A 13,151-nucleotide genomic window follows, 5' to 3' on the forward strand; every position below is an offset into this window, starting at 1 on the left:
AAATCTGTCTTAGTCTGGGAACCAATAATATAAGAAGTGATTTACTATAAGGAAATTGACTTACGGAGTTACTGAGGCTGAGAAGTCCCAGGATCTGCAGTCAGCAAGCTGAAGACCAAGGAGCATCTGTGGTATGGTTCCAGTCCGAGTCCAAAGGCCTGGGAACCAAGAGAGCCAATGATTTAATTCCAGTCCAAGTCCAAAGCCACAGGCAGGAGAACACCAAAAGTGCCAACTCAAGGACACTGAGAAAGAGCAAATTCTCTCTTATTCTGCCTTCTCCTATTCAGGCCTTCAGTGGACTGGCCGCAGCTCACCCACACTGAGAAGAGCCATCTGCTTCATTCAGTCTTCTGGTTCAGATGTTAATCTCATCCAGAACCATCCTCACAGACACACTCAGAATACTGTTTAACCAAGTATCTGGGTATCCCATGACCCAGTCAAACTGACCCATAACATTAACCAGCACAGTGTGTACAGAGGGGCTTGCAGGGACTGAGGTTATACGGGCAGGGCTGGAGCCATTTAAGAGCACACGCGTCAGCCTTCTAAGGCTTTTTGTTCGCTCTTAGCTAATAAGGAAGCATTTAAATGTCCTAGCAGCAAGGACACAGGATCAGAATTGTGCTTTAGTTTCTTATTAACATTAACGGTGGTGATTGAAATTTCTTCAGAAATTCACCCCAAAGACCCCAGAACAATATTTAGAGGCACTCCCATCTAGATTCACAGCCTGGCTTCAGCACTTACTATTTATGTGAATTTGGCAAGTTACTTAACCTCTTTCTGAGTCTCAAGTTTTTCCATCGGCAATACAGAAATTTCAGAAGGTCACATGGATTAAATGCCATCATGTTGGAAATAAATGGAAAAAAGGATCTTTCCCTGAATGGTAGCTCTCCTGCCCTCTCTGTGGACAGTCAGCCTAGATATGCAGCCTACATCAGCATATTTTCACCAGTATAGGGACCAAGTGATAAGAAATCACATTTCTGTATGAGAAATTTCATTTTACTATTTGTAAAAAAGGGAGCTGATTGATAGAAGTGGACTGATTTTTACGCTCTATTATGAAAAATTTCAAACATGCACAAGAGAGAATATAGTTAATGAACTTTCATATACACATCACCCATTATCAAGATTTTGCACATGTGCTTTATCGATGCCTTTCTGTGAGGTATTTTAAAGCACCCAATATCACAGACAACCCAGAGTACCCTAAAAATGTAGGTATGTGGCTGCATACCTAAAATGCATTGTCACACCTAACAACACGAAGTAAATATTCAAGTGTTCTCAACAATGATAGGTCTCTGCATTTTTAGAACTATTCACATCATAGGGACTTCGTTAGTAAGTGCATAGAAATTAGTGGATAAAAACAGTTAATTTTTTACTTCCAAACATATGTGTAATTTTAACAGTCCAAAAAAAGTGTTCACTAGTTAGGTTGACTTATGATTTGAAATACAGAATTTATTTACTTTTGTTGGTTTTGGGGGGGAGTAATTAGGTTTATTTATGTATTATTTGGACAGGGGTACTGGGGGTTGAACCTAGGACCTCATGCATGCTAGGTGCACACTCTACCACTGAGCTATGCCTTCCCCCGCCGTGAAATACAGAATATAGTGAGTTAATTATATTCATACAAAGGCTTGTGCCATTGATGATGATGATAGTTTAAACCTGGCAAATCAATACTAATGCAAAAATAGAAGCCACAAGGGAAGGCTTCAGGACATTATCAACAGGCTAGCTTTGCTTGTATTCTCTGTAAAAACTTGTGTTTTATCAGAATTAAAAAGCCATTGTGATGGGATTCAACTCAGTGATGGATGTGTGTGTGTGTGTGTGTGTGTCTGAGAGAGAGAGAGCGAGAGAGACAGACAGAAAGAGGAGAGAGAAAATTTATATACCATCTTTTTAAGTAAAATTATTGGAGAGCAATGACTTTCTTCATAAATTAGACACAATAACAAAGCCTTATTGTTGAAATTGCTTTTATGCAAGTGTAACCAAGTACTCAAATCAAAAACGTCTTTATCCTTGAAACTGACCTTATCCTAGTCATGGATTGCTGGCATTTAATATTCAAGCTTCCTAACTCATTTTTGAAAGGCTGTCGCAGGAGAATTGCATGTAGAATATAAAATGATTTATTTAGTCCCACAGTCCCTTATACGTGGGAACCAAAGAAAAGAGAAAGAAGACAAGCTGACTCTCTCATATTAATGGAAATTATCGCCTACAAATTAATTTAAGCAATTGATAGTACAAAATTAAAAATAGTAATATAAGAATCTGGTTTTTAAAAGTGCTTCTGCTATTCATGCCATCCATTCATATTTGAAACATCTGTACTGTAAGTGTGTCAAGGTAAGATATTTTAGCCTTGTGCTGTTTCCATGAAATCAGATCCCCCCAATTGGAGTGCTAAACTAATTAGAGTTCATTCATCTCCACAGTGCATTTCCATGAGTTTATCTCGGGAAACAAACATTCACAAACCCAGACGACTGTTGTGAAATAAAAGGATGATGATGGCACAAGGCTTGTTGATCATTTTCTCCCGTGTTAAGTCTAATAAAACAAAACCAAAAAATAAGCTGCATCAGCACATTTAAATGTTTGGAAAAAAAATCTGCCAGACAACTGGTTATCTTTAACAAGAAAGGAAAAAAGAAAGATTTAATTCAAGTAGGTTATTAGCTAAATTCTACTTCATTTTCCCCAGTGTTTGTGGTTAAAGAGGTCACGTACAGGATGTGCCCTCTGGTATGGGTAGTATAAACAAGCTGATGGAAGAAGGTCAGCCACATGCCCTTGTTTCTGAACACAGACTTCGTGCCTTGGAAGTCCTTTCTGAACTTCCAGGGGTTACATGTAAGCCAGTTAACTTTGCAGCGGTGTCCATTGGAAGATGCAGTTGCAAAGAGCCAGGCCTATCTTTAATACGGTGTGAGAAGACTGTGGCTTCAAAAAGATAAGAAGCCACTTGACAATTCCATTGGGATGTCTAATAGTTGTCTCAGACTCAACCAGCTCCAAACTCATCTCCTGTCATGGCTTCCCCTACCTCCACTGCTCAGGCTGAGTCATCCTTGACTCCTCTCTCTCTCACAGCCCATTTCCAGGGTTCAGGGAATCCTGCAGGCTCTGCCTTTAAACTGTATTCAGAACCCAACCACTTCATCATCACCACTGGAGTCTAAGCCACTCCATGTCTTGCCTGGATAATTGTAGTAGCTGCCTAACTAGTGTCCATGTTCCCTCTGGTGTCTCTACAGTCTTGTCGCAACACAGCAGCCAAGAGAATCTCTTTTAACTTTCAGATTCCCTACCTGAACGTCTCTGAAGACTTTTATCGCTGAGTAAAATCCGAAGTCTGCCTTATGACCTATCAGGTTCTACTTGACCTGATTTACAGGTTACTCTGCTCCCCTTTGTTCATTTCTCCTCCAACACACCAGACACACCCATGCCCCAGGGCTTTTGCACTTGTTTGTTTCTCATCTGAGAACACTACCACCCCCTCACCCCAAATATCCACACAACTAGCTCTCTTACCTCCTTCCAACCTTTACTTAAATATCACCTTTCCTGGCCTCTTCATCTAAAGGCACAATCACTCTGAATGTTCATTATTCTTTTCTCTAGTTTTCTTTGCCTCTGTAGCATTTATCACCACCTAAGTCATGCCTTATTTTATTTATTTATTTACTTTTTATCATCTGCCTCCTCAACTAGAATATAAGCTCTCTGAGGACAGAGTTTTTTAGATTACTAAACCCCTTGTGCTTAGAAGAGTATCTGACACTTAGTAGGTGATAAATATGTGTTGAATAAATAAAGGTACCCATGCAACTACATTTAGTAGTATTTTGTGTTAGGTGTTTTTAAAACATGCTATCATATTGTGTATATAACTCTTTCCATACCCAACAATTTGGCATAGAACTCTTTACACATTAAAACGTTGCTCAACCTCATTTGATGGAATTGTGGTATGTCTAGTATGGCTATAGCTCAGGTCTTAAGGGGTTTCCAATTTTTAATACAGACAATGTAACATGCATGTTTTATGCCTGCCTCCTGGGGCATATGAGAGTGTATTTCTGTAGGCTGAGCAGATCTGTGTTTTTTCACCTTTGCAAAACTGGAACTATGTTTCTGGGAATTCTCTCTTACATAGTCCCTACACAGTGTGGGCTCTAAGGAGGATTTTTCATGGGCTTTGGAAGGTGGAAGTTAGCAGGCGCCATATTGTTTTTATCCTGGAAGGTCGGTGATGCCTCAGCTCATGTACCCTATGGCTTTCTACTGGCTCCTGTCACTGCACCGGGGTAGAAGCTGGGTCACGCTAGGCCAGCCCAGTGGGGTCTCCTGCTTCAGCTTCTCTGTCTCCTGGGATAGGTGCGTGTTTAGTCCATGGGGGCATGGGTAGGCTCCTCCTGTAGGATGCCCTGATCAACCAAGTGAGAAGTTCGGTGGTGCTGAGAGTCTAACGCAGATTCTCATCCTTCCTGGTGGCTTCAGCCTCAGTCTCCAAGATTCCAGTTCGTTCTTCCTTCCCCCACATTACTTCCATTTTCCCTTCCTGACCGCCGGCCCTGTGGATTTCAAGCTCCTGCACCAGACACAGAAACAACGGCCACATATTGACTATGCAGCCAGCTCCCACAAAAGCATAAGGTCCAACCCCAAATATATGTATTTATATCCTGGCGGTCTGCTTCTCTGACAACATGCTGACTGGTGCAGGTAGATATCAAGAAACAAATTTGCGGGGCCATAGGATTTGTACATTTTTTCATCTTAATAGATTACAAGTTTGATCTCTCGTCTATGAAACACTGGAAGCATTTCCCTGCCAGGGATCTATGAATTATGAATCAGTTTCATTTGTTTGCACCTTAGCAACCTGAGTAGACAGTGTGTTTTCATGTTGCAGGGGTGCCTATGGAGGAAACCAGGGAAGGGAAACAAGACCAAATAAGAGACCAAATGATGTCTAGTCCTCCTCTGCACAGCTGGCCTCAGTTAACAGGACCACTGTGAATCAATTTACATTTTAAATGCTCCTTTTGTAATGCCAGAAATCAAAAACATAATTTCAATAAAATAAAAGCTTAGATTTTTTTTTTTGTCGACTGTCACTGAAGGTTTGCTATTCGTGAGCGAAAGCAATTTTCCTCAGTGTGTGAATTCTTACTCTTGGCAGATGTTGGACAGATGTTTTTACTATAGACATGTGGGGACTTTCAGGAAAAACACCCTTCTAATTACTCAAGGCAGCCAAAAACTGTTTTATAACTTAGTGATGGAATTACAAACATGTCTCACGGCTTAGAACATTCATATTAAGATGCCATAATAGTTTGTTGTTCCTTTGATCACGTCTGTGTTCTAAGAGTAAGTTCCTTAGACCTCTGTCCTCTGGGAGGCCTGGGGAGATGTTTTAATCTCCTGCCCCTTTGTTATTACTGACTGAAATGAGTTTTGGAAGACAGAGTCCTCATTAGATTGCCTAGTACCCCTCTAATCTAAAGAGTTTCTATTAAGCAGTCGTCCCTACAGGTGTCAATAACAAAAGGCCATTTAAAAAACAGGAAGTAGCTTTCCTCTTTGTAAGAATGTGTGGGTGGAGCGGGGCCTGCCTGCCTCTGACGCTGAGCATCACAGGCTGCCAAGGGCAGATCAAGCTTCACGATACAAAGTGACTGCGGCTGACCCACAGAGTCCCAGAAGTGGGTTCCCATGTGCCTTTGACAGAATCAACATTCCTAGATGGCATTAGGCTCACCAACTGGCAAAAGCAAATTCGTGCGTGATTTATATTTTGTTTTGCAAAAACTAGTCAAGCTCAGACACTAATCCGAAGATTAACAGTTACCTCTTTCTTAAAAGCTGAGCTTTCTTCAGCAAAGACCTGCAATGACCCTGTGGGTCTCTGGGAAGCTCTGCCTCTTACCCCTGCTGGCAGCCGAGGGCCTGGCACAGCTGGGAAAGAGAGCAGTTGCAGCTGCTCCGCAGTGGGATGCTCCACTGAACAGTCCTGCTCGTATTCCAGAGGCGTCTATTAAGTACTCCCAAGTCACTCTCCAGGGAGTCTTCAAACACGGGCCAGCCTCCTCAGGTGAAGGCTGGGATGCATTCAAGCTTTGCAACCGCTTTACTGATAAGGTATAAAATCCGAACAGAGTGGTGGAAGAAGAGGAAGAGAGACTGCCCTGCTCTGATCTCTAATAAGCAAGTTCCTGGGAATAGGTGTTTTCACTTCTTGAGAATTCTTTTTTATTTTTAAAACGCCACTAAGGTTCACTACAGTTGAGAAGTGCCCCTTTTCAGAGCACTTCTGGCCTAGGGTTCTGCTTGGTCCTCTCGTCATACAGATTTTCTGGGAGTGGGGCACATTCAGCAGGGTCATTCCTGGTTGGCCTAGAGCGCTCTGTGCCTTTGCAGACCTTATGGTTTAGTTTTCCGACTCGTGAGGAGAAAACAATGCACTTCCTAGTCCTGACTCTGATGTCCTTTCCTTTCCTCTTCATAGCACAGAGGGTCACCCTCCTGGGAAGTGGCATTTAGGCATCTGGGAGGAGTTCTATGGGAAGGTCTGGCGTATGTCTTTCATAAGTAACTATGGGTCCAGGGTAGGCACTTGGCACAACCGTAACCTCAAATGCCATCTGACAGCAAACAGCTCATGCTCACTCACCTCCTCTGTCTACGGGAGAGTACCTCCAACCTGGCAGGCATTCCCTGATGCGCAGAGTTCCACACCCACCTTCCCCAGCCTAGCTTCTCCTCTTGGTGTCCTGCATAGGAAGATAAAGCACAAAATGAGTCCATCTTGCTGACTCTCAGTGCAAAGGGTTCCTTGGGTCTTGAAATCTTTGATGGTCCCAATGGTGTGTCCCCTAATGCATATCAATGCTTGTAACATAACATCGAAGGCTTTCTTCACGAAACGGCAACAACCACACAGAAGTAAGAGTAGCTACTTACCACGGACTGGACCTTGAGATAGGTATATAAACCTACAGTCTGTCTCTTTGCAAACTGAATCTTACCTTTTAGAAACATGTTGGTAAATACCAGACAAAACCGCTGAAAGAGTAGAAGTGATGTCCTCTGGGAAGGGGAGATGGGGGAAGAATGGGTGGGCGGGGACTGCCGCTGTTTGTAGATGTTCACTTCGTGGAATGATTTGACTTTTACCTATTTCTCCTGGTATTTATCATCATTATCAACAAAAATGCTTATATTTCCATTTCTTGATTTTTTTTCAGTTTTATGTAATATTTTATGGTTTCCTATTATTGGGAGGTGAGGATTTAGCTCCCTTATAGCCCTCCTCCCATCATCTCAATATATTTTGTTCTCTCAATACTGTATTTAGACTGTATACCGACTGTAAATATTATTCATAGCTGAGCCACGTGGTCTACTTTTCTTTTGTTGTACAAGGTTGAGTATCCTGGAGTTAATAGCTACTATTTCTATGTCTCAATCACTTATTCATGCCCTCTTGATATCTTCAAACACACTGGGTAATTGATCAGATTTGGTTTTGTTAGTGGTACCTTTCCTTCAGCCCTCCATCTTCCTGCTCTAACCCAGTAATTAGTAGTTAGTAATTAGTAGTTAGTAGTTTGTAGTTAGTAGTAGTTCTCCTCACCATGACCAGAAGACAAGGGGTGTGATTTCTTCTACTCCTCTCCTGTGTTGCATCTCTAGTTTCTTGAATCTCATGTCTTCCTTTTATTGGTTGAGTGAAGCACATCTTCCACCAGTCCCCTGAGAAAGGGCACAGAGGAGATAAATTTGTTGAGGCTTTCCACATGTGCATATCTATGATCACTTACACTTACAACCACCTGCAAGGTAGTAATTATACTTACTTATTGATAAATGTTTCAGAGGCTTAAAAAATCTGCCCAAGCTCACATACCTATAATGAAGTAGAACTGAGAAAGAAATTGATAGAGTTGTATATACACACACAGACACACACACACAAACACACGATACAGAACTGGCTAGTACCACTTATCATTAATTCATTTTACTTTCACAGAAACAAATTTTAGAGAATTAATTTGAAGAGTATAAATTTTTCTCTCCATTTAATTTTTTTCCCTTTCTAGTTCTGCCTAGACCATTAATCCCTTACTCTTTTTGAATGATATTCCTAGATAAACATTTCATTTTCTGTAATTAGAATGTCAGCTTGAATACTAAAAGAAAATAATCAATGGAGAAATTTTGCAGATACAGCAAATTGAATTTGACTGTACTATATCCTATAAATGTTAGCTTGGATACTTAATATTTTTTTCATGGGATAATATAAATAGCAATAGGACTACAAGGATTTATAATTAGTGAATAATTAGACAACTTATCTTAGAAATACCAACTACAGTTTTTATTAGAGAAAAAATCCTTCACGCCTCATTCTTTATTGAATTATTTGACTACAGAACTTGAAGTTTAGGCAATGACCTAGATGAACTTTAGTTCTTTCCTTTAGTTCTATGTTAAAACCACTTCACATAAAAACAAGGAACTAGTATAAAAAATGATACCAATATTTAATTTCTCCACAGCTGTTATGAACTGAATGTTTGTGTCCCCTCAAAATTCATATGTTGAAGCCCTAACCCACAATGTGATGGAATTTGGATAACCGGGTTTAGATGAGGTAACGGGGGTGGGGTCCCTGAGGTGGATGAGTGTCCTTTTACGAAGAGGAAGAGAGACTGGAGTTCACTCTGTCTCTCCACCAGGTAAGGACACTGAGAGAAGGCTGCTATTTACAAGCCAAGAATAGGGCTCTCACCAGGAACCCAATGGGCCAGCACATTGACTTTCCAGCCTCCAAAACTATGAGAAATAAATGTTTGCTGTTAAAACCACCCCGTCTATAGTATTTTGTTATAGCAGCCAAAGCATACTAATACAACAGTCCATTTATTAAAATTTGGGATATTTCAAGACCTAGGATATTATAATATGAGAAGGAACACTTTATATTTTAAAAGAACATTTTAAATCTTAGTCTAAGATACATGTAATTTGGAGGGCTGTATAGTGAGTGTTTTTGCAAAATCAGAGCTCTGCAGTGGGAAACACTGCCACCACTGGCTGTGTGAATCTGAGCAAGTTTCTGCATCTATGACATAGTATTAAATAAGGCACACTCTGCAGGGTACTGTGAGAGTGAAGAGACTAGTGTCCATCAGGGGCTTAGCATCATGCCCTGTATGTAATAAGAATTCAATATAGGTTAGATTGCTTTTTTAAATGACTTACATTTATTCTCTCTCTCTTTATCTCTATGTGTTGCCCAAACAAAGGACCAAATCAAGAGTAGTTTCTGACTAAGATGTCTGTATCAGTCAGGGTCAAGTCATGAGACAAAAAACCATAAAGTGTTTAGAAAAAGTAAAGTTTAATATAAAGAATTATTAACAGTAGAATAAAGTAACAGAATTAACTTGTGAGAAGTAAAGAGAACTGTAGAGGATACAAGGGTAGCAGATATAAGGAGCAGCCACCACCTCTGGGGTGAAATATCATCTCCAAGGAAGGAAGCTTCCCCACCCAGGTTGATTCAGGCTTCCCTGGAGGGGGCTGGCATGGTTCACTAGATGGCAGGAAGTCACGGAGGAAGTGTACTGGTAGAACTTGCCAGAGATCTTCCCTCTGGGTGTTAGAGAAGGCTGTCCATAGGGAATTACCAAGCCTCAGAAACTTGTGAGGTGCTGGGGATACCTGGTGACCACTGGGAGGCAGAGGAGACTGCCCTCTGCAGGTGCTGCAGGTGTCTAGTCCACTTCTGTGTGTAGTTTGGACCAGGGCATTTCCAGGTCATTTGCAAGAAATTAAGGTCAGCTGCCGGGCTGCTAGGTGACCAGACTTGCAGGATCCTGGGCATATGTATACACGAGGCTGGGCACAGTGATCTAGGCTGGGGCACCAGCTTGCACTGTCTGTAGCCCCTGGCTATGCCATTGATGCTTGAGTTGAAAGCTAGAAAGAGCGTGCTGCAGCCAGATATTGGAGAAAGGCACATGCTTCTGGAACTCAGCATAGGAGGGCAAGCAATGGAGAAGAAGCACTCTGTGCTGGAGCCTGGAAAGAGATCCACCCGGGAACCAAGAGGAGGAAACTCTTCTCCCCCTAAGACTCTCTATAAACAAGGCTTAATATCTTGCTAGGTGGCAAAGGGGAAATATTTGCAAAGCCCAATTCTGTTATCACAGAGCGTGCAAAAAGGGTGAATGTGCAGCTGAGCTGTAATAACTTCAATAACCTGTACCAAGTCACAATCAGAAACACATATACAAGAAATTATCAAATCAGGACAACGTTTACAGTATGCCTGGCACTGTGTGGTTTAGAGAGATCAAGAACATTAATCCTTAATAGGGTGATAAATGTGGCACGTACCATTCTAGGTGTATGACATCCAACAAAGAAATTTAAAATCTTGTCTTCTCAGAGAACTTAAAGAAGAAGCAAGAATATAATGCAAGAAACAATTAGAAACAAATAATAGACTGCCCAATGTTAAGTAGGGTTATACAAACTTTGCCAAGCAATTATAGAGGTGACAGATTTTATTTTACTGTTGTTTTTGTGTAGCTATGTCTTTTTAATCTTCCACAGACATATTCAAACTGCTTTCTATTTAAGTATTTATTAAATTCCATAATAAATTCTGTTTCTCTACAAGTTTTACTGATCACAAATAAGCACTGTTTTAAAATCATACAAAATCATATCACAATGTTCAAAATGCGCCAATTCTGAATTTCCCAAAAGCTAAAAAAAAAAAGCATTACTTTGTAGGTCAGCTAGAACTTTTTTTTTGGTTAAATAAATATTCTTGTCTTAACATTGTGACTTCTTATTTGTTGCCAATTTGTCACACTTGTTTTTCTTAATATTGCTTCTCTTAGGAAATGCATCTTGGGAGTTAAAAGAAAATGTTGGAATCCAACAGAACTGGCTTAAATCCCAGATCTTTCACTTTTTTTTTTTAACTTAAGATAGTCAGTTACAATGTGTCAATTTCTGGTGTACAGCACAATGTCCCAGTCTTGCATATATACACATATATTCATTTTCATATTTTTTTCACTAAAGGTTATTACAAGATATTGAATATAGTTCCCTGTGCTACACAGGAGAAATTTGTTTTTTTATCTATTTTTATATATAGTGGTTAACATTTGCAAATCTCAAACTCCCAAATTTATCCGTTTCCATCCCCCTTCTCCCAGTAACCATAAGATTGTTTACTATGTCTGCAGGTCTATTTCTGTTTTGTAGATGAGTTCATTAGTGTCCTCTTTTTTCTTTTTTTTAGGTTCCTCATATGGTAATTTTCTTCCTTTTTCTGGCTTATTTCACTTAAAATGATGATCTCCAGGGCCATCCATGTTGCTGCAAATGGCATTATTCTATTCCTTTTTATGGCTGTGTAGTATTTCATTGTATAAACATACCACAACTTTCATCCAGTCGTCTGTTGATGGACATTTAGGTTGCTTCCATGCCTTGGCTACTGTATATAGTGCTGCTATGAACATTGGGGTGCATGGATCTTTTCAAATTAGAGTTCCCTCTGGATATATGCCAAGAAGTGGGACTGTTGGATCATATGGTAAGTCTATCTTAGTTTTTTGAGGAGTCTCCATACTGTTTTCCACCAGTTCTTTCACTTTTTAGCTCTGTGGGCTTGATAACTTAACTATCACTATCCCAGGTATTTCAGTTTCTTCACCTTTTCAAAGGGAAATATATGTAAAAATCAAATTCATGTAAGGATTAAACAGTTGTATCACTTACATACAGACACACTTATGCATCTATGATATTTAGCAGACTGCTGATACACTATAAATATTTGTTACCTTTTAGGGTTTAATTCGCATAAGAAAGGGGAGAACAAAAACGAATCAGTCTATTTTCTGCTTGATAATATCTGTGATAGTGGAAGTAAAGGGAGGAAATTTTGAAACGCATGGATAAACACAGTTTGGCCATCATCCATCAGTGGATATCAGTTTGATGCACAGTCTCTCTACTGACAGAGGCACAAAATTGGCCCTACCAACCAAAAAGTCTTAACAAATCAAGTTGTGAGTTTGCGGTGATGACAAGTCCATTTATTCATCTCTTTCTTTCTCCTAGGAATATGAATCCTTTGGTACCCTCAGGAAATGATATAATGTTAGAGTTAGATTAGATATTCTCTGTAGACTTGCTTCCTGGACATTAACATCCTGAGAGCACGCAGAGTATTTATACGTTCTGGCTTCTTCATTAAAGAGCCAAGACCAAATGGGACAGTCTATGTTGCTGAGATGGTATCATGATAAGCTCACAGCCACCAGATGTTCTGTTTTCTGCTCTCTCCCACATGGAAGTAAGTGAAATCGTCTGCCAGCCCCTTGGAACCAATCTTCATCTTCTGTCCCATCCAAAATGCCAGCTTCATAAATTATCTGCTCCACCCTTTCTCTGCCTTACAATCCCGTGACAACATCACATACCTCACACTCCACAAGATACCAGGAAACAAATGTTAACAAATTTCCAAGGGAAAGCAGAATTCCTTGAAGGAAACAAAACTCACTTGTTCTGCTTTCATTTTCCTTATTAATTAACTTTAAAACTGTACCTCATATAAAAACCAGAACCCACAGGAAGATATTGAGGCCCAAGATATATGAGGAGCTAGAAACTGAGCAAATATCTGTGTAGAACAACTTCAGATCTCAGCCACAAGCCCATTTTTTTTTCCCAGTGGAAAGCTGGAAGAAGTTAATAGAGGATCACAAAATTATTTTGAAAAATTATGGGAAATGGTGATTGAAGACCCAGTTTTTGAAACAATGAAGAAGCTGGGTTCCACAAATTTGGAACAGAAGCTTCACCATGATCATGAGAAAGATGCTGCAACGGATTATTAAATGGTAGTTTGTGAGCTCTTAGAAAGGAGGCAGAGCTCTCTAGAGACCAGTATTGTTTTTCCATGATCGAATCATGTCAGATTAATCACATTTCCTTTATTGACAAGGCTTTTGAACTGGATAGGGCCACAAAATGCTTTAGAAATAGTATATGTT

At 40.2% G+C, this 13,151-nt stretch overlaps 1 long non-coding RNA gene across 1 annotated transcript in view; it reads right to left on the reverse strand.

The window, feature by feature from the left end:
* Positions 1-63: 63 nt before the first annotated feature.
* Positions 64-13,151, reverse strand: part of LOC116665688 — a 92,102-nt gene continuing 79,014 nt past the window's right edge. The window contains exons 3-5 of the long non-coding RNA XR_004322321.1: positions 7,688-7,806; positions 6,725-6,824; positions 64-158 (exon numbers count right to left, since the gene is read on the reverse strand). This is a non-coding gene — a long non-coding RNA (uncharacterized LOC116665688). The remainder of the gene's footprint in view (positions 159-6,724; positions 6,825-7,687; positions 7,807-13,151) is intronic.

The sequence above is a fragment of the Camelus ferus genome, chromosome 1 (assembly GCF_009834535.1).
Source record: "Camelus ferus isolate YT-003-E chromosome 1, BCGSAC_Cfer_1.0, whole genome shotgun sequence".
NCBI classification, from domain to species: Eukaryota; Metazoa; Chordata; class Mammalia; order Artiodactyla; family Camelidae; genus Camelus; species Camelus ferus.